Here is a 23354-nt window from a genome sequence, read left to right as displayed (position 1 = left end):
TTTTGAACAATATCATTGCTCATTAAGCCAGACAGATACAGTAGTTGTTAGCTAGAGAGGAGTGTTTGTTCTTCTGTAACAGTTACTCTAAGGCAGGTATCTAGTTGAGTTTTCTGACACATTAACAGAGGAAAGAGAATTGCCATATATAAATGTAAACAAGCGAATGAATCAATAAGTTAGACCTGTAGCCCGCTAAATGTTGGGTAAATTACCTAAATCTATGAAACTTATAGAAATTGTAGTGGAAGAAATGAAACTTTTTCGTTATCATTAAGAGGACTGAACTTTCTATCGAGTAATCTGAACGAATAATAGAAAGCGTCATAACAGTTTGTATACAACAATTCATTGTTGCCATGGTAAAACCATGAAAATTGTAGAACTAGTAGTGGAAGAAATAAAACTCTTTCGTTATCATTAAGAGGACTGAACTTTCTATCGAGAAATTTGAACGAATAATAGAAAGCATCATAACAGTTTGTATAGAACAATTAATTGTTGCCATGGTAAAACCATGAAAATTGTAGAACTTGTAATGGAAGAAATGAAACTCTTTCGTTTTCATTAAGAGGACTGAACTTTCTATCGAGTAATCTGAACGAATAATAGAAAGCGTCATAACAGTTTGTATACAACAATTAATTGTTGCCATGGTAAAACCAGAACATTCTAGAACTAGTAGTGGAAGAAATAAAACTCTTTCGTTATCATTAAGAGGACTGAACTTTCTATCGAGTAATCTGAACGAATAATAGAAAGCATCATAACAGTTTGTATAGAACAATTAATTGTTGCCATGGTAAAACCATGAAAATTGTAGAACTTGTAATGGAAGAAATGAAACTCTTTCGTTTTCATTAAGAGGACTGAACTTTCTATCGAGTAATCTGAACGAATAATAGAAAGCGTCATAACAGTTTGTATACAACAATTAATTGTTGCCATGGTAAACTTCCTTGCAAGTGTTTGAACAAAATCTCACCTTGACGTATTGTTTGACACGTTCTCGTCATTCTGTCTAGAGCCATAAAAATGTGCGAAGTTTTAAAATGAATCATGTGTGCAGCTTTAAAATGAAATTTATTGTCAGGGAGAGATTTTTTCTTACCCTCGTTCAAACTCTTGGACTGTTCCTTCTCCACTTCTTTCTAACGTATCTATTGAATTCTGTTCTCGTGAAATTTTCAATGTAGTTGTTTTCTTTCGTTACTTGCTTTTGCAGTTTTAGCTCAAAAATAAAACACCGTCCTAATTATTTCCGATCCATTCTGTACCATCTAATTACTTCTTTTAAAATTCGACCCTTTAAATCGTTTTATCACTTGTTTATATTTCGATTTGACTTTCTTTGTTACCTCATTACCTCAGGTAATATTCCAGATTCTTGAAAATGTTACAAGCGAACCTACACTTAACAATTTCTTTTTTTTGTTGTTGTTTTAAGATTATTAGCTTGATATTATAAGATTTTAATTAATTTCGATTCAAACAATTTGGATTAAAAACATCAGAACATAATCGTCGGTTCAACAACCTGGAGCTACTTCAAGGACTAGTGGAAGACAAATGCATAAGTGTGTGTGTATTTTTTTATAGCAAAGCCACATCGAGCTATAGGCTGAGCCCACCGAAGGGAATCAAACCTCTGATTTTAGCGTTGTAAATCCGTAGACTTTCCGCTGGACTAGCAAGGTACTAATGCATAACTAGGTGACTAAGCTTTGTCGTAACTAGGTAACTAAGCTTTGTCGAAACTAGGTAACTAAGCTTTGTCGTAACTAGGTAAATAAGCTTTGTCGTAACCAGGTAACTAAGCTTTGTCGTAACCAGGTAAATAAGCTTTGTCGTAACTAGGTAAATAAGCTTTGTCGTAACTAGGTAAATAAGCTTTGTCGTAACTAGGTAACTAAGCATTGTCTTAACTAGGTAACTAAGCTTTGTCGTTTTTAGGTAACTAAGCTTTGTCGTAACTAGGTAACTAAGCTTTGTCGTAACCAGGTAGCTAAGCTTTGTCGTAATTAGGTAACTAAGCTTTGTCGTAACCAGGTAACTAAACTTTGTCGTAACTTGGTAACTAAGCTTTGTCGTAACTAAGCTTTGTCCCTTTCGTTTGTAATCCTTTAACATAAACTACATTTTTCCTTATCATAACCTTTTGTTGTTTATAAAAAAAAAAGTTTGGCACGTGCTTATAAGAAAATATTCTTAAAGACGAAATGATTATTCTTACTATTTAGTTTTCACGGATTCAAATCCCCGTCACATCAAACATGCCCTGCCCTTTCAGCCGTAGGGGCGTTATAATGTGACGGTCAATCTCACTATTCGTTGGTAAAAGAGTAGCCCAATAGTTGGCGGTGGGTGGTGATGTCTAGCTGCCTTCCCTCTAGTCTTACACTCCTAAATTATGGACGGCTAGCGCAGATAGCCTCGTGTAGCTTTGCGCGAAATTCAAAAACAAACAAAATATTTAGTTTTTTTAAACAGCGTTTCGTTCAGAAGAAGATGCTAGAAACGAGTGTTTGTGTGTTTTCTTATAGCAAAGCCACATCGGGCTATCTGCTGAGTCCACCGACTGGAATCAAGCCCCTGATTTTAGCGTTGTAAATCCGTAGACCTGTCGCTGTACTGAAGGGGGGACTATTAGAAACGAAGAAACATTGGAGCCGTATCTGACGTTTATATTTTTTGCCTCAGTAAGCGACTTGTGAGCTTTTCTGATTAGCAGGTTATGATAGTTGCCCAAAGTTTCCAAATTGTTTTAAGTTGCTTAATAAAATAAGCAGCTCAATGTAAGTTCCGTGTGATCTGTTTATTGTGTTTGTATAATCTGTTTATTACGTTTGTTTGTATAATGTTTATCATGTTTGTATACTCTGCTTATCACGTTTGCTTGTATAATATGTTTATAACGTTTGTTTGTATAATCTGTTTATCACATTTGTTTGTATAATCTAATTATCACGTTTTTTATAATCTGTTTATCACGTTTGTTTGTATAATCTGCTTATCACGTTTTTTGTATAATCTGTTTATCACGTTTGTTTGTATAATCTGCTTATCACGTTTTTGTATAATCTGTTTATCACGTTTGTTTGTATAATCTGCTTATCACGTTTTTTGTATAATCTGTTTATCACGTTTGTTTGTATAATTTGCTTATCACGTTTTTTGTATAATCTGTTTATTACGTTTGTTTGTATAATCTGCTTATCACGTTTTTCTATAATTTGTTTATCACGTTTGTTTGAAAATCTGTTTATTGCGTTTGCTTAGTGTTGTTGTTGTTTTTAATTTCGCGCAGACATACTTGAGGGCTATCAACACAAACTATCCATAATTAAAAGTGACAGGCTGGAAAGAAGGTAGGTATTCAACACCACTTCCAACGCCCTGACTACTCTTTTACCGTAACATTACATGTACAATACGGTATAGCTGAAAAGGGCAAGTGTTTTTGTTGACAGAATTCAAACTTGCGACCCACAAAGTATAAGTCAAAACTCCTAACCACCATGTCATAGCAAGCTTGTTCATCATTCAAAGCTGTTGGAAAATAACTTGGGCTATGATTGGCTTGTATACCAACTGAAACACCATCCGCTTATATTCTTCCTTGTATTTGACTTACGAGGCGATGAATGTAGTATTTTAACTTTATAGTGACATTATTATAAACACTTGATTTTCTGTACTCCAGGCAACCATTTTTTTATTATTTTAAGATAAGAAATGTTCTTTCTCTTGCTTTTCCTCAGTGCACTAAGCTGCCATTCACTGCTAATTAGGTAATTTTCTTTCCATTTACAACACTTTCGAAAACTTTCGTCACATCAGCCCCAGACGTTGCTGCCACCCAACGTGTCACAAAGCCGTTAAATACGTAAAATATTCACAGCTCTGTGGCCAGCGGTTACTCTTCTGCCTTCATGGATCAATTGAGTTTTGTTTAAAATAATCAACTCTCGTCAAGCATCCCATGTTAAAAGCAGAGTTTAGGAAGTTTTTCCACTGTGCAAATTAGTGTTTTTACAGGTAGAGGGGAAAAACACCCCTAAAGGTTAATTAAATATAAATTGGTGGGCTCTGTTGTTTTGATAAAACTTGAAGTACTTTAAAAATTAATTAACACAGAGTCGACGTCGACTCCATGCGGTAAACTGAACACGATCATCGGCCGGTTCATGAATTATCTCAAAACAGTAAATCTCTAACGACGAGCTTCATTTTAAGTAAAATAAGAGCGCCTATGGTGAATATAGATTCTTATGAAGTTTTTACGTAGAGCCAACCGGGATAAGCAACCCACAAAAACACTAAATTCACACTAAACATCAATAATAAGAAATTCGTTCGCGACTCAGATTATAGATTCATCATACAGTCCTAAATATGTCTGGAATGCGTTACCCCGACATCTCGTCCGCTACGACATTCAACTTTCACGAAACGGCAAGTCTTGTGCAACGACAAGCAAGTTTGTTATTTTAAAATACTTCCACACACATATATATATATGTATGTGTATAAAATGGACGACGCCCTGCTTTGGTCAAAAGGAATCGTGATGAGAAACAAATCGGGGCCCCTGCATGGCCACGTGGTTAAGGCAGTCGACTCGTAATCTGAGGATCGCGGGTTCGAATCCCCGTCGCACCATACAAGCTCACCCTTCCAGCCATATTCTTTGGTAAAAAAGTAGCCCAAGAGTTGGCTGCTGGTTATGATGACTAGCTGCCTTTTCTCAAGTCTTACACTGCTAAATTAGGGACGGCTAGCACAGATAGCCCTCCTGTAGCTTTGCGCGAAATTCAAAAACAAACAAACAAATAAATCGGATCCACACGCGCCCGACAGCTGGTATTGATGGCGCTCAAAAATCATAAGCATTAGCTGACATTCCTCACTATGTTTTCTTAGTTGCCAAGACATTGACACCACATCACCAAATTTTGTCCAATCAGAACCCTCGTCTACTCGTCTACAACTCGATAATTACCTACATGTTTTAACCGCAGCACATTTAAATTTTGAAAATGTCCAAATTAAATCGCAATTCTTCTGCTCAGCAGGCTAACAAGAAGACAGTCCAAAAAGAAAACCTGAAATTCATAATAAAATTCCCCGTCACAATAAATAAGTTTTTTTTTTGTTTGGAATTTCGCGCAAAGTTACTCGAAGGCTATCTGCGCTAGCCATCCCTAATTTAGCAGTGTAAGACTAGAGAGAAGGCAGCTAGTGATCATCACCCACAGCCATCTCTTGTGCTACTCTTTTACCAACGAATAGTGGGATTGATCGTCACATTATAACGCTCACACGGCTGAAAAGGTGAGCATGTTTGGTGTGGCGGGGATTCAAACCCGGATCTTCGGATTACGAGTCGAGCACCTTAAAAACCTGGCCATGCTGGGCCGGCCAAATAGAAGTGTACTGAGGGAAATGTAACAGGTGTGTAAATGTGATAAATTGTATTTGTAGTAACAAACAACATTTAATTGTAGCACACAGTAGACAGTAGTAACACACAATCTTCTTTCCATACACTCCTCAAGAAGTCAAGATTTTCAAACAAATAACACAAAGGTGTTCAATCAAAATCTAACTTAAATAAAGCTACGTATCCTAAAATCATATTTTGTATTTACAAAGTTTTTATCGTTGGTTAATCAGGGTTTAATTATCAAGAATGTTGTTCTCAAATATAAGTAGAGCACTAACTTGTTAAAAAAACAAACCACTACATCCATATTTCCAGTACCTTCCTGAAAGAACAGACCACTACAACCATACTTCCAGTACCTTCCTAAAAAAACAAACCACTACATCCATACTTCCAGTACCTTCCTAAAAAAACAAACCACTACATCCATACTTCCAGTACCTTCCTAAAAAACAAACCACTACATCCATACTTCCAGTACCTTCCTAAAAAAACAAACCACTACATCCATACTTCCAGTACCTTCCTAAAAGAACAGACCACTACAACCATACTTCCAGTACCTTCCTAAAAAAACAAACCACTACATCCATGCTGTTAATAAGTCTTAAATTTAGACTTTTTAGTTGTATTTTGGTCTTTTATAGTTGTTTATCTAGGTTGTGGCTCACTAGAGCTGTGTATCTAGGTTGTAGCTCACTAGAGCTAGTTATCTAGGTTATAGCTCAGCTCACTAGAGCTGTGTATGTTGGTTGTAGCTCACTAAAGCTGTTTATTTAGATTATTGATAATTAAATATGTTAATACAGGTTCTAGTTGCCTAAGGCTGTTTATATATATTGTAGATGACTAAAGGTGTTTATATAAGTTTATATGTGAATTAGAAATGTTTTAGTTCTTAGTTGCAGTTGACCAAAACTGTTTTAATAGGTAGTAGTTGATTAGACATGTTTTTTATCTACGTTGTATGTGACTAAAGGTGTTTTTGTAGTGACTAAATATGTTTTTTTTAGGTTGTAGGATGATCTAATTAAACCCAAATGTCTTGCATTTTAATCTGCAAGTATACTTTAGCTGTTTCCATATTAATTTCAAACAATCCTCGAAACTATAAACACGTGATGCGATTCTGAAGTTTCGAGGATTTTAGGAAGGTACTGGAAGCACAGATGTAGTAGCATGTTCTTTCTAGGAAGGTACTAGAAGTAAGGATGTAGTAACCCGTTATTTCAGGAAGGTACTGCAAATGTGGAGTCGTTAAACGATATCTTAAAAATAAGAGAATTGATGTCATTGAATGGCCAGGTCAATCATCTGATATCAATCCGATTGAAAATGTTTGGGCTGAGTTAAACCGATTAACGAAAGATTACAAGTTAAACATGGAAGATGAACTTTGTGAAGTACTCAAAGAAAGATGGCAGTCAATCACTCAGGTTGCACAAAACTGTTTATGTTCAGGTCTTTACATAAGTCAGTGTTAAAATTATGATTTGAGGTCACATTTGAACATATCTCGCTCAGTGTGTTCTAAAAACATAGTTTTACATATTTTTATCTGACAAAAGATATAATAAATTGACAATATTTGGAAAGGGGAAGTACTTGTTGTCTACTTGCTTCATAGAAACACTTTTAGTCACCTACAACCTAGATAAACAACTCTATTCATTTACAACCTAGATTAACAGCTTTAGCCACCTACACCCTTGATAAAAGAGCTACAATCCAAATACAAATCTCTTTTAAGTTACCTACAACCTAGATAAGCATATTTAATTACGTAAAACCTAGATAAAGAGATTTAGTCACCTATAACTTGGATAAAAAGCTTCAACCACGTACAACCAAGATAAATAGCTTTAGACAGCTACTACATAGGTAAACAGTTGCAATCTCCTACAACCTAGATGAACAGCTATAGTCACGTACAATCGGGATAAGTAGCTTTAAACATCTACTACATAGATAAACAGTTGTAATCACATACAACCTAGATAAACAGCTTTAGTTACGTACAACTCAGAAAAATAGCTCCATCCCGTTACCACTTAAAAGAATGGTATTATGGTCAAAATTATATTTTTCACGGGTTTTTATTACACTTTACATCATCAGAACAGTATTCTATGGATCAGTAGTGACAAAGATGTTCTTGTTTTCGGCCACTCTGAACATTCGAGATTTAAGATCACGATTTAATGTTTACTCATGGAGCACTGTATTTAATATATTTCCAACTTATCACACGTTGCGTCATGTAACATAATGATTTTTACACAAATATCGTATGACATGATAAGTGATAACGTTTCGTGAGAGAAACTGCTACTGCCTAAACTGCAGCTGTGAAAAACAAATGTAAAAATTACTTCGAAAATGACTTCTCTCAAATAGAAAATCCATAACTGCCTTTAAAAAAACAAGTCGAAGTTTTAACTTTAGCGTAGTACATCATCAATCAGGAAAATCGACAACAGCTGTTTTTTCTTTGTTTGATCTTTACTACAATGTCTGTGAAGTTGACATAATTGATGTGTTGGTGATATTCCATCATTCCTACTCTCAACTCACGGATATAAATAAAGAGTTGAACTAAAGACATGGAATAAGTTATAATCTACCAAATCTTGATTTAGCATTCATAAATCTATTTGAAAAAACTTTAAACATGTCATCCTTTTATCGCTAACTTTCAAACTGTGTAATTAATATTTGTTGTACATGTTTTGTATCTCAGGACGGTTGGTATAGGTATTAACACTGGTTAACCTGTAGATGACCTAAGAAGGTCGAAATGTTATTCTCTGTTATATTAATACCCATACCAGCTGTTCTGAGATACATTTTTACTTCAAGTGGGTTTCTCGTCATCACAATCTACATGTCTTGTTTTCTAATCTTTAAGCAAAGGAACCAAGGTTGAAATTCAAACTTTCATATTTTATCGACTTTTGTACTTTGCTAACAATAGTTTTAAAGTTTCTGACACTTTCACGAGGGTCAACTGTAGTTGTTTTTTCTTATGCTGCATTATATCATGCAGTGGATCGAAAAAAACGTAGTCGATTACAATATATATTACAATAAAATTACGTAGATTTATTTTCAATATTTTTATCAATATTTGCGAGGAACATGTTCCACAGACTTTCGTTGTTTGTTTGTTTTTTCTTAAATCATGAGAGTAGCTTCGAAAACAAAATTCCAAAATTACTCTTTTATTGTTTCAACAAATAAAGATTTTGGATCAAGCAGCGGTATATCTTATTGAAGTAAGTTTGAAACCAGTTGGAGCTCTTAAAAGAAGGTTTTACGGTTATTAAGTCTGCTAATAAATAATGAAAAGCACATGCGCTTGTCTGTATCTTATTTATTGTTGTTTTTAATAACGAGAGAATTTGATAAAGTAAACTGTTCTTTCTTTGTATTTTGAGCTCTATCCAGCTTTAAGTCCAACGATGGAATCCAGTAGTCAATTAAAAATAAATATAATACATTTTCACGTATAATATCACAAAGATATGCAAAAAGCTTTCCAAAAAATACTCTATTTATTCATCGCAAGACTGAATCGTTCTTAAAATAAAACAAAGCGGAAGGTTTGTTTGTTTGTTTTGAAATTTCACACAAAGCTACACGAGGGCTATCTGCGCTACCCGTCCCTAATTTAGGAGTGTAAGACTAGAGGAAAGGCAGCTAGTCATCACTACCCACCGCCAACTCTTGGGATACTCTTTTACCAACGAATAGTGGGATTGATCATCACATCATAACGCCTCCACGGCTGAAAGAACGAGCATGTTTTGTTGCGACGGGGATTCGAACCCGCGACCCTCAGGTTACGAGTCAAGTGCCTTAACCACCTGGCCATGCCGGGCCACCAAAGCGGAAGAAACATATGACCAGAAACATAAGTGCTTTTGAAAATTTCTTTGTTTTGAATTTAGCCTTTTTAGTTGGTTGTATTTTGGTTTCTTGAAGAAAAAAATCCCTACAATTTTGCTGAAAGAAACGTGAAATATAAAACAAATATATATAATACCTTTTTTATGATGTATAGTATAGTTTTCTTGTCTTTTACCAACAATAAAAGCATTGGAGTGAACAAAAAAATACAAAAAAGTAACGCTGAATTTACGTCCATAGTTGTTTTAACCAGACGCTCAATATCTGCAATTATAGAACCTTTAATATAACAGCCATTCTTATCTTTCGCCAAACAAAAAATTAATGAGTGTGAAAAAAGGTCTAAAATAATTTAATAATAGAAGCTGTCAACAGTATTGTATTAAATAGAGCTAAAATAGTAGTTTTAATAGAAGCATTATTTTCTTTTTTTTTAAATACTTGGCTAGAAAACACTGTTTTAAGTAAACTCGTATAAGTGACCTGCCTTTTATATAAAAATAAAGTTGAAGAATAGTACAAAAATCCAGATGTTTAAGAATTGTGCTGTAAGCTATATTTTCATTGTTTTCAATATAGGTATTTGCCAGAGGGCGCATGACTTTAAGATCAAGAAAGTTCCTAAAGGTTAACCTAGGATGACATAAGATATTGCTAGTTCAGGAAATGTGAAACCAGTGAGTTAATTAAGTGAATTAGAACTCAGTAAAATATTCAGAGCAGATGATGGAGAAGTGATGAAGTAAAGCCAGTCATTGAGAATTAGGACATCTGTTTAACTCATCACAAGTTAGGCAGGTTTGTTATCAATCACTTAAACTTCTATTAAGCATTATTAGTATATTAAGCCTAAAGTAGTTTCAGAATTTATGTTGAAAAGGCCTGCGACTTGTGTCAAAGGGAAGATAACCTATAACAAACGTTATGGAAAAAATAAACTAATTCATTATCGTTACGTTAACTGAACTGTGTTAATCCAAAATAACTTGCTAAATGATAAAACATGTTTGTTTGGAATTTTACGCAAAGCAACACAAGGGCCATCTACGCTAGCCGTCCCTAATTTAGAAGAAAATCATATTTTATAAATATGAATTCACATTTGTATTTCCTTTCTAACAAAACAACAAAAAAGGAAGAAACAAAGACGAAAACGCCGAAAAGCGAATAGAAATGATTATTAACACCTAGTAGGCCTATTAGTCTAGAAACACCAGGTATGTTTTATTATTACACTAGGCTTAAACCTTATAATTACTAACGTTCTTCAACATTTAACACTACAACAGAAAAGCACAAGTTCATCAAAGTAAACATGATAGGCCTAATGTTATTATATGTAAAACTATGATGACAATATCTCTGGAGAATTCACCAAACTATTAAGTTTTAAGGATATTCTCATAATTAGTCCAATAATTAACCCTTACGATCGATTAAGGCCCAACCCTACTTTCCGAACTTGGCAATATGTTCACGATTTATTCCAAGCGGTTTGCTTCGTTTTCATTCTCGAACACTTTCAGTTGGCTCTGTTGTTTTTCAAAAACAGTGTGGCACAGCAGACACGAAAAGGGCGTCCTCTACTGTTAACTTGGACAATTACTAGCACAATGGCGTTTTTTTGGTGATTTTTTTTTGTGTGTATATATAATCTTTATAAAATACCTAACTGCTTCACGTACTCCCTGGAATGCTTCTGTTGTTGTTGTTGTTTTAAGTTACTTCATAAAGTAATAATAACATTAGTAGTTTAAGTCGTTAGTCATATCGCTGTTCCACTAGGGGGCACTATGTCAAGAAACTATCGACAAATGTAACTCAAGCAATATCTGAAAATTTATTTTGTTCAGAATTCATTATCTTAGTTCTTTCTAAGTTTGAATTCTTCGATAATTAACGTTAAATTAATTTCCATGACAAATGGCTTTAAGGTATTTTACTAAGCACAGTAAAGGGCAACAACAGACAAACTCTTCTTTGTAAATGGTTACAAGTATCTTGTGAGGGCAGTGTAAACTAACACGTAAAATGGCGTAAACATATTTTGATGAAACTCAGGTAATATCTTTCTCCTCGATAACAGTGCGCTGCAGTTATTATCAACAATCAGGCTGTGATGGCGAGGTCATTGGTCGTTTCGATGCTGAACAATTCCGCCTCGAATGTCAAGTTAAGTAAGTCGGAAGAGAAATATTCAACGATATTAACTTTATACCGTGTACCATAAGTTTTGATGTGAATACCGTCTGAAACATACTGATCTATTCAGTGTGCTAAATTAAAAGCTGTCTTTCCAATCATCGTGTTGTCACACTCACGCCAACGTATGTAATCCACTTTGATGTACGCTAGAAATGTATTGGTCTGTAAGTCCAGATTCCCATAAAAGTACATAAAACTCACTTATTGCGATAAATATTCAAGAGATACCCACGTGATTCTGCTGCTGAAGCGATGTGCAAAATTTCGTGATGTAATGAATATTTTAAACACAGAGTCAGATAATGTGACTCACTTAACCGGATAATCTGTTGGTTAAGTCATGCATAGCTCGCTGCGAATCATTCCGTACGAAAATACAGACCCATCGACCACAAACAATTAGCTCAACTGAAACTGTTGTTGTATGTTCACTCACAGCTCTTCTGCAGTTGTCGTGACAACGCAGCATCAACTTATATATTGAGTTACAAGTCTTATAGACTGCGAATCTTCCGCAGATAATGGAACATCTTGGATATATTGAGTTACAGGTTTTATACTTAACGTAATGTTTCATAGATGTTTGAAATATAACAAAACAGAGTGAAACTATTCACGTGAATAGTTTAGAATCTAAGTTAATTTCTTGTTCATTTTGCAGTTGGAATAGCGACAACTTAATTTTTAAAGTCTTTTCCCCAGCTAAGATGAGGGTGTTACAGACTAAATAATACTCATGATAAGACGTATGTTGTAATTTAAAGGCGAAATAACGTAGAATCTCACGTTGTAAAACAACATGCAACTTAAACAATGTACAACTTAATGGTTGTCAGCTTGTTATTATCTTGGGGAGGGGATAACATATCACGTACTAAATATATTTCATGAGATAATGTATCCCTGTTTCTGATGTAGGTAATGATATGAAAAACTTTTTCTTATCAATCATTGGTACATCATCCACTAAGAAGTTAACAATCAGTACAAAGGTAAGGTCACGTGCATATGTATTACAATGTTATTAGGCCTGGCATGGCCTAGCGCGTTAAGGCGTGCGCTTCGTAATCTGAGGGTCGCGGGTTCGCGCCCGAGTCGCGCCAAAACATGCTCGATCTCCCAGCCGTGGGGGCGTTATAATGTTACGGTCAATCCCGCTATTCGTTGGTAAAAGAGTAGCCCAAGAGTTGGCGGTGGGTGGTGATGACTAGCTGCCTTCCCTCTAGTCTTACACTGCTAAATTAGGGACGGCTAGCACAGATAGCCCTCGAGTTGCTTTGTGCGAAATTCCAAAACAATACAATGTTATTCATAGATGAGATACAAATAGGAACCTTGTTAGGAGTTCGTTAAGTATTTGTTTATTAAGTAAGAGTCTTATTTAAGGACTTTATGAAACCCTTCGCTTGATATACTTTTGTCAGTTAACCCTATCCCTGTCCGAAGTATCACATGCTATTTACAGGACGTAACGTCACAGCATATGAGTATCATATATGATATACATTTATTTTATATGCAGTTGATATTCGCGAACGTAGCAATAGGAGCTGGTTGTTTTGGTTCAACTAATGAGATTAGAAGAGAACTTTGTACTAGGTGGGGCTCAAAGCGCATGTCATGTGAATGATAATAGGTTAAGTTACTTTCGCTCAAGTGAAAGTGAAAACCTTGGATTTTTAGAATCCTCTACTCCACTATATTTCAATAACTAGAAATATATGTTTCACTTGGGTAAGTAGACAAATAAATGTATTCATAAAAAACATTCAATGGTCAAATATACATAAATTATTAATTAAGAGTATCGTTAGAAGTTTATTAAGCACTTGATGAAACCATTCAGTAAGTATAAATCGTTATGTTAAGTTATAGTGACCCCTAGTGGTACAAAATGTTCACTAAGGACATCTTTGTTAATATAAAATCCCCGCACAATATTTTGATTAACAAAAATTTTACTGCAAACAACATTTCCATTAAAAACTACATTGTCTCATTGCATATCTCCCTGGCAGATCATACAAAAATGTCACTAAATACCCACTAATGTCTTCTTTGTTATTGGAGTCCCTACGCAATATGCTGATTAACAAGTACATTACTGTAAGAAGACTGCCATCAAAAATCATTATGTTTCTTTATAGTGCTCCCTAGTGGTACAATATGTTACTAAATTCCTACTTGTGAAATGTAATTTTTCATCAGTTTGTTTTCCACATCTTCGTCCTCCCTATGTGTTTGTAGACTTACAACGCTGGAAACCGGGTTTCGATACACGTGATGGGCAGAGCACAGATAGCCCATTATGTAGCTTTGTGTTTAACTACAAACAAACAAGTCATACTGTCGCTTCAGCAATTCTTCATCTTTAACTCAATTCAGAAGGTTTCAAACAAACGTACTTGAACTTTTCGGTCAAATTTCATGTGGCACAGGCTCACTTAATTGGAGAATATTTTAATTATGCTGTTTTCAACTCAACAAACAGTTTAGTATCTTACTGAAGAAAGCTTCTATTAACCAATTGTACGAAATTTTACCAAAAACTCCACTTTTTTATATGCAAAAACGGCTCGTTTGGGTTGAGAAAATATTTTACATAGAAGAGCGAACAACGCTAAAAATATTTTCTCAACCCAAACGAGCCGTTTTTGCATATAAATTTCTCAACAAGTGGGTTTCTCGACATCACTGAAAAACTCCACTTGTTCAACGGCTATTGTAACCATAAGCGTTACGAACAGAAACTGATGATTATCTGATGAAATAATTTGGTCTTTATTGTGTCTGTAACAGATACTGTCATGCCACGTGTCCACTACCGCTCTCTGCTGTTGTTTTTAGTTAATCAAGCACTAAAGTAACTTCGAAATTCCACCAGGTAGTGTCACAGGAAGATGCTTAATATCATGTTGAGTGATGTGTGACCGTAAAAGAGTTTATGAGCAGATAAAGGAATTAAATGTCTGCTTTGTTAATTCAGGAAATAATGAAGAGAAATTATTTAAGAGCACTATTAATGCCGTCTAGTGAGCGTAATTGTATTTATTTTCATTTGAAAACATATTTTAAGTAACTACGAAATGTAGAACAGAAGGTGTTTTATTTCAATTATTTAATTATCTGTCAAAATGACAAACAAGAGTATTTCACGCAGTATTTGTGGAAACAAATGTGTGCGTTTAAGTTTTTTTTTGTTTGTTTTTTTTGGAATTTCGCACAAAGCTACTCGAGGGCTATCTCTGCTAGCCGTCCCTAATTTAGCAGTGTAAGACTAGAGGGAAGGCAGCTAGTCATCACCACCCACCGCCAACTCTTGGGCTACTCTTTTACCAACGAATAGTGGGATTGACCGTCACATTATACACCCCCACGGCTGGGAGGGCGAGCATGTTTAGCGCGACGCGGGCGCGAACCCGCGGCCCTTGGATTACGAGTCGCACGCCTTACGCGCTTGGCCATGCCAGGCCGCGTGCATTTAAGACTTTGTGAGATGGCAAGTTCTGTTGTGTTTTTTTTTTATGGTCATGGTTGTGTTTACCGTTCATTTATTATTTCTTTCTATTGTTTTGTTTACCTATAAACGGATTTTAGTAGCATCAAAACACTAACTCACCTCACAGCTAATAATTTATATTTCAGTAAATATGTATTTATGATTAAACTGACATCAGCTCTCCTAGCAGTGACGTACAGATACTAGTAATTAAGTAGAAGATTATGTAAATTTATTATCTCGTGAGATGTACTCTTGTAACCTATTCAGTAAACAAATAAGCTGCCAGAAGTTTCACCATCCAGTGAATTATTGTTTTTTATTACTCATTGTTATTAATATTGAAAGGTATTTTTCTCTGTTGCTGTATTTGTTGTTAATTAGTTTTTCTTTCTTTTTCTTTTCCTGATTCCACTATTTGAAATAATATTTATAGCATTTCAGTAGCATTAAAGTTATTGACAGACACATGTTTATTAAATGTGTTTTTGTGAGTATTTAATTTATTTCTAAATATTGTCAAAGTTGAATGAATCGTGTTTTTGTTGTTTAACCCTAATTGTAGAAGCGCATTTATTTTAGACTGTTACAATGTTTTTTAATTAAACTTTTTCAGGGAAAATATAATTTTCAGAGTTTAAATTTTGCATTGAAAACTGGATAGTTGTATTAATTGTTAAAAAATAATAATGGTACATGGCATACACTGCTGGCCAAAATCTTAAGGCCAATGAACATAAAGAAAAAATATGCATTTTACGTTGTCAGACTCAACCACTTATTTGAGTAGAGCTTCGAAAGATGAAAATAAGAAAAGGTAAAAAAAAAATTTAAGACCATACTGAAACGAAGCGTTAATTGGTAAACACGTAACGAAATTTAGTCATTTGTGTTCAAGCATTAGCGTTGTCAACATCTCCCACTGACATCTACTGTGTTACCTTGGGTAAAAACATGGCAAAGGCTAAAAGGTTGACAGAGTTTGAATGTGACAGAATTGTCGATATGCAAAAGCAAGGTCTCTCTCAACGTACCATCGTGGTGAGATTGGGTGTAATAAAATTGCTGTTGCAAATGTCTTAAAAGACCCTGAGGGATAGGGAACGAGAATTTCAAGTGGTCGGTCTAAGAAATTTTCGCCGGCGTGAGCAGGAGGATTCGACGGGTTGTCCAGCAAGACACCAGCTGACGTCGAACCAGATTAAGGCCTTTGCGGATGCAGAATGCAGCTCAAGAACAATAAGACAGCATCTACGAGAGAAAGGCTTTAAAAACCGTAAACGTCTTCAAAGGCCACGCCTCCTTCCACACCATGAAACAGCTCGGTTAATCTTTGCTAAGAAGCACCAAAATGTGACGTAGAAAAGTGTACGAAGATTTTGTTCTCTGATGAGAAAAATTTTAACCTGGATGGTCCAGATGGCTTCCAACGTTACTGGCACGATAAGGATATCCCATCTGAAATATTTTCTACACGACACAGTAGAGGATGTTCCATCATGATCTGGGGTGCTTTCTCCTTCCATGGAACAATGGAGCTTCAGGTTATACAGGGGCGTCAAACAGCAGCTGGCTACATTGGCATGTTGGAGGGAGCATTCTTATTGACTGAAGGCCCTCATTTGTGTGTAAATGACTGGATCTTTCAACAGAACAACGCTGCAATCCACAATACCCGCAGGACAAAGGACTTTTTCATGGTGAATAACGTGAATCTTTTGGACCATCTAGCGTGTTTGCCCGAACTAAACCCCACTGAAAATGTTTGGAGGTTGATGGCAAGGGAAGTCTATAGAAATGGACGTCAATTCCAAACAGGGCATGATCTTCGTGAAGCCATCTTCACCACTTGGAATAACATTCCAGCCAGCCTTCTGCAAACGCTTATATCGACCATGCCAAAGCGGATGTTTAAAGTTATTCGCAGTGATGACCGTGCAACTTACTACTGAGACCTCTTGTTGGGCATTTCCAACCCTGTTTAAGACTTCTTTTTGGTGTGGTCTTAAACTTTTGACCAGTTAGTATTTAGGCTAATTTCATAGTTTTCACATTTTCCCTATTAAGTGTTAAAAAAGCAGTGTATATAACTCCAAAAACATATCTGGCCTTATTTAAACGAGTGTTTCACTATAGCGGTTTCATCGGGACAAACAAAAACACATGACAACTAATCCGTTACAGTAATAGGTCGTCTCAGATTTTAACAAAATATAATTATATTTCTGTCACCTATTTTTTGGGATTCTGGGGTTAAATACAATTATGTTTCTCTCCTCCAAGAACTTGTAATATGAAAAGTCATGTACATTATATATGTCACCTGTGTTTTGGATTTTGAGAGTAAAGTAGAATTACATTTCTGCCATCTGACGTTCGGAATTTGCAATAGAAATGTTGTAGTATTTCTGCCCGTCTAGTACTCATTTGACTTGTTCACGAAATGCCGGGCATGCCATAGTTGTCACTCATTGCTATTAACTATTTTATCCTCTTTTAGAAATACTTACCATGTTTGTTCTTTACTTTACACTGTCGTTTATTTTTTGTTAGGCGACCAAAAAGTGTTTTTTTTTAAGGTTTAAATTAGTTTTACGTGTACGTTTTTTCCAGAGGACAAGGCAATGAGCTATTCTTTTTACTTGGTTTCCTAACAATTATTTTTCATTTAAATTAATATAACTTATAACTGACATGAAAAATCATTGAAGCGGTTTTTCTCTATTTTTATTTCCGTTCATTACATGTACAGGGGTCGTTCTATTTCCGAGTAATTTTGGTGTCATATCCTGCTTTATAAATGAAGCTGATTATTTGTAATGAAACTTTACGTTTTTTTAAGAATAAATGACATTGAAACACTAGAATACGCGTATCTCGTTAGATAAAGTATTGTGTATCGTAAAATAAATCATTACTATTTTTCTGACACTGAATTGTTGCTATTTACCTCAATACAGATTAGGAGAGCACGTGGTGATATATAAGATACCAACGTCTGTATTTTTGGGCTGGATACAGTAATTATTAAAGTCCTGTAAATGGATGGATACACCTGGATAAAGTTCCGTTGTAAGACCTTCTGACGTTTACTCGAAAGAGGAGTTCCACTTCAGCGTTTCTCTTTTTATTGAATAAAAAACGCTGGTACAGAGAGTAAAGGAATTTCTATCGTTTCCAAGCGACATTGCAAAATTACCGTTATTAATCTTTCCTACTCTTAAACCTTGAAAACACGAGCTGGAATAGAAGGTAAGAAAGTTACCATAAAGGACTATAAGATAATAATACTATTGTAATTTTTTAGGAATTCGCAAAAATATCTATGTACTGTAATGTCTAAGTGCAAAATGTTAATGCTAAGCCTAAAAGTCAGTCATTGCTGGTTTTTGGTTTGAAATGTCCGCAGTTCTCTCTCTCTATATATATATATATAGGATAAAAAAAAACATAAATAGATTAACTGAACTCAGCTCATCTTGTCAATGTTTCACAAGCTTAAGAAAACCATTTTTTACATATAAAGCGAATGCTCGTGTAATTTTAAAGGTAAACATGGGCGCCCGCAGGAAGGGTTAAAAGGTGGCATTTGCCCCTCTACATTTAATTTTTTACAACTAAACTACACGTATTATGATGTAAACTTAACATCGTAACTAAACTAAACTAAACATTTTTAGTAATTTTTATTGAAACTGTAAATTTGTATTTGTGTTTAAGCACACATAACACATATTCGTTTAGTTTGTTGAACCCCTACATACATGTGTTACCCGCACATACACACACAAAAGACTTCTGTGGGCGCCCATAATGTGATCAATTTATCGCCTAAATTCCACTCTAAATTTCGCAATCTCGTATAAACGTGTTGTGACCCGTAAAGAAACTTGTGTAACTCCAGTAACGTACTAAATAAATAATAACTAAATAAAATAACTTCCTTATTTCCACTCATTTGTTCTTAATTTTGTTTTATAGCAAATATTAGTTGGGCTTCCTGTAGGTGGGTGTCAAATTTTAGGGTTAGGTCCCTGTCCAACTGGTCTATTGTGTTGTAAACTACAGAATACTGGCGTAACCCCCAGAGCTTGTTAGCTAATACTTACTTGCAGGAAATTAAGAGCTGTTAGTTTTTGCATTTCGCGCAAAGCTGCACGAAGGCTATCTGCGCTAGCCGTCCCCAGTTTAGCAGTGTGAGGCTAGAGGGAAGGCAGCTAGCTAGTTATCACCACCCACCGCCAGCTGTTTTTCCAGCGAATAGTGGGATTGACCGTCACATTATAATGCCCCACGGCTGAAGGAGCGAGCATGTTTGGTGCGACGAGGATTCGAACCCATGACCCTCAAAATGCGAGTCTAATGCACTAACCACCTGACTATGCCGGACCAGTTAATAGGTTAATTCAATGTAGTTTCAGAGAAATGGTAACACTTTACTCTGAATAAAACTAACCTTATCTTTGTTTTTTTTCGTAAACGAAATTTATTTCGGAACAATTTTAAAGAAACTATACAAAGTCAAAGATTATTTAATTGCACTAAAATTCGCAATTTGTAATACTTTGTTTTTTTTCATGTTTTATTTCTGATTGTTCGCAAGACAAACAGAATAATTAGTAAGCATCTCAAATCATATTCACGGTTTCTGACTTCACTAATGTTTCGAAAGTTTCACTTCACAGTGATATTTTGAGTTGTTTTTTTTCTTTAGTGAAAGATTCGCATACTGCAATGCTTGCATTTTGACTTACTTTTCTTACAGTCTTTTCTCGTTTATGCCTGAAAGCGATTATTGGAAGTCACCAGGTGAAGACTTCTAGCCTCGGTCCCAATGCTACTTGCGAGTTAATAATCTTACCATACGAACGTTGTGTAGCCATACAGAACCCACTGACGCGTGTCGCATGCAATAAGCACATGTAATCTCGCTCAAGAAACCGTAATATGACTCACCAACCAAAAAAAAAAAGTAGTTAATTGGAGTCAAAAAAGAAAAGATAATAAAATTAATATAAATTGGAACAATTTTACGAGTTCTGATTTTTGTACACAAAGGCTTTTTTATACGAGAAAGCAATGAATGAGAAAGCGAAATACAAATTTATAAAAACATTATGTACTTATTCTTATTAATTCCTCTGGAAAATATTAAGATACCTTTTTCCTTAACACAACTCTAATCGTGATTCTCTTACCAACGGAGCGAACGTTTCTAGTTACTCCTAAGTAATTTTTATCCTACTGGAATAAAAGGGTCTTAAAAGGAAAAGGATTTCTTGTTCCTATGTAGAACCTACTCAGTAGGTCATTACACAAAAAGATAACAAGTTGTTTATCCTTTATACAGTGACGCCCCTAATACACTTATAAAACCATGGTCATACCAGTCGTTCACGGTGCCTTGTGCATGGTATAAATCCTACGCCTCTTCTATAAAAAAAATAAATAAATAAAACGTACAGGAGAAAAAAAGAAAATAATCAGCACTGACCAAGGTCTGGTCTGCGCAGGCGCACCGCTTATACTACATACACTTGATACAACGTTTCATGAACAAATATTTTAATTAATTGTTAATGTATTCTTGAAAGTTGTAAACATCGTTCAGGCCCGGCATGGCTAAGTGGGTTAAGGGGTTCGACTCGTACTCCGAGGGTCGCGGGTTCGAATCCCTGTCGCACCAAACATGCTCGCCCTTTTAGCCGTGGGAGCGTTATAATGTGACGGTCAATCCCATTATTCGTCGGTAAAAGAGTAGCCTAAAAGTTGACGGTGGGTGGTGATGACTAGCTGCCTTCCCTCTAGTCTTACACCGCTAAATTAGGGACGGCTAGCGCAGATAGCTCTCGTGTAGCTTTGCGCGAAATTAAAAAAAAACCAAAACACATCGTTCTTTTGTTGTATCAAGTTCGTCCGAATTTGAAAGGGATATTCAGAGTGCTTATTCATTACTGAAAGAGGAATATGCAACAGTGTTCGTTTCCAGTTTCAAATACAAATTCAGTTTTCTGAATTTATTTGTTTGTTTTGAATTTCTTGCAAAGCTACACTAGGGCTATCTTCGCTAGCCATTCCTTATAGCAGTGAAACTCTTGAGTTACTCTGTTACCAACGAATAGTGGGTTTGGCCGTAACGTTATAACGCTCCCACAGCTAAAAGGGCAGGCATGTTTGATGGGACGGGGATTAGAACCCGCGACCGTAAAATTACTAGTCGAGCTTCCTGACCACTTCAATTTTTCTAATGCATACATATGCATGTATATTAGGTTTACATGTTCATGTTGAATATAAAAAGTTTCTTTTAGTTAATTTGTATAAAACAGTCGCTATAAAATTTTAAGAAAAGATTCTCGCTCCTTTATTATTATTATTATATGAAGTTATGGGTATATCTAAAGATTGGCTCCATTGTTTTTTAATTTCGAAGTGGTATTCAAAAAATGATAAATCGTTAATAAAGTCGTAGTTAAACCCACAAGTATTAATAATAACAAATATCGTTATTTTTTTAAGATTTCTAAATTATAATTAGTAAGTAATGCTCATACCTCCTATTAATAAACGTCTTTGTGGAGTCCCCTTAGTCGTGATTAATAGTTTTTTGTTTTCTTTTTAATCTGCACAATTTGAGGTTGGAACCATATTCCGGCACTAAGCTACAGAACTACTACTATTGTTGATAACAGCCACAAATTTAGGTTATTGTTATCTTTCTCTTCATTGCCAAACATGCTCGCCCTTTCATCCGCGGGGGCGTGATAATGTAACGATTAATCCCACTATTCGTTGGTAAAAGAGGTGGCGGTGATGACTAGCTACCTTCCCTCTAGTCTTACACTGCTAAATTAGAGACGGGTAGCGCAGATATCCTTCCTGTAGCTTTACGCGAAATTAAAAAACAAACTAAACCTTCTCTTTAGTGTCATTTGCCCTTACCCTATTGTTGGTAGAAGTACATATTTAGATTTTACCAATGTGTCTACTGTCGTTTACCCTAACCTTATTGGTGGTAGTAAATACAAGTTTAAACTGTTGTCACCTTTAAGTTTACTGCCAATAATTCTAACTTTATCGTTGACCTTGACAATAGGTATAGGTTAGATTGATGTCAGCTTTATTTTAATGTTGTTTACCCTAAACCTATTGTTGATAGTAGTTACAAGTATAGTGTATGTAGAATAACACACGGACTTTTCTCTACTTTAAAATACTCAAAATAAAAAATATTAAAAATAAAGTTATTTTAACGTAGAGAAAAGTCCGTGTGTAATTATACATATCAATTTTCCTACCTTATGAGCCTTAAACAACAGTTTAGACTGTTGTTACCTCTCTGTTTATCATCATTTGCCCTAACCCAATTGTTGGTAGTAGTTACAAGTTTAGGCTGTTGTCACCTTCTTTTTTTTTAAGTTTTACTTAATCTAACTGGTAGTAGCCTCTACTTTACATTGTTGTTACCTTTCTGTTTAGTGATTGGTTGGTTGGTTTGATGTTTTATGGCGCAAAGCAACTAAGCGTTTTCTGTTTAGTGACGTTCACTTTGACCATATTATTGGTGGAAGTACAAATTTAGATTATTAGGTTTCGATTTTACTATCATTACTTACCCTAATCCTATTGTTGGCAGTAGATCACTTTTAAACTGTTGTTAAATTTTGTTTAGTGTAATTTAACTATCCGTATTGTCAGGAGACGTAAACATTTAGAATGTTTTTACTTCTTTGTTTAGTGTCATTTGCCCTAACCCTATTATTGGTATTAGTAATAAGTTAAAATATTGTTACCTGTCCGCTTAGTGTTATTTGCCCTAACCCTATTATTGGTAATGATCACAAATTTAGAATGTTGTTACTTATCTGTTTCATGTGCCATAACTTTATCGTTGTTAGAAGTAAACGTTTTTAATGTTACCTTTCTATTTACTGCAATTTTTCCCTCATGTTACTGTTGGTACTAGTAACAAGTTAGACTATTGTCACTTTTTTGTTTAGTGTCATTTGCCCCAGATATCATGTATTTGTTTATTCATGAAAGTAAATACACATGATATTTTGCAGTTGATTTTGTAATTAGTAGAATACTGTAATAGAGGGGAAATAATTGCATTTAAGTGAATCCGAATGTTTTCAAAAGCTTTGGATATAATTGTATTTAGTGACAGATTGAAACTGTGAAATATTGTGCATCTGAGTAGGTTAGAGGACCCAAATTAGGGGACTTGATTTTATAATATATCTATCTGATGCTGGTTAAATGTTCTTGCTGTAAATATTCCAAAACTTTTAC

The 23354-nt window shown here is 35.1% G+C and overlaps 1 protein-coding gene across 3 annotated transcripts in view; it reads left to right on the top strand.

The window, feature by feature from the left end:
- Nucleotides 1-23354, top strand: part of LOC143248750 (uncharacterized) — a 52951-nt gene that overhangs the window by 5557 nt on the left and 24040 nt on the right. For 2 of the 3 annotated variants that reach the window (XM_076497434.1, XM_076497432.1), the window contains exons 1-2: nt 9972-10153; nt 18020-18311. The gene's annotated coding sequence lies outside the window, so the exon portion shown is untranslated. Of the gene's footprint in view, nt 1-9971; nt 10154-18019; nt 18312-23354 lie in introns of those variants that run through there. The other variant, XM_076497433.1, reaches the window with a different exon arrangement.

Source organism: Tachypleus tridentatus, chromosome 4 (genome assembly GCF_004210375.1).
Source record: "Tachypleus tridentatus isolate NWPU-2018 chromosome 4, ASM421037v1, whole genome shotgun sequence".
In the NCBI taxonomy this organism is placed as follows: domain Eukaryota; kingdom Metazoa; phylum Arthropoda; class Merostomata; order Xiphosura; family Limulidae; genus Tachypleus; species Tachypleus tridentatus.
Note: the sequence above shows the minus strand (reverse complement) of the source record. Positions and strands in the feature narration are given on the sequence as shown.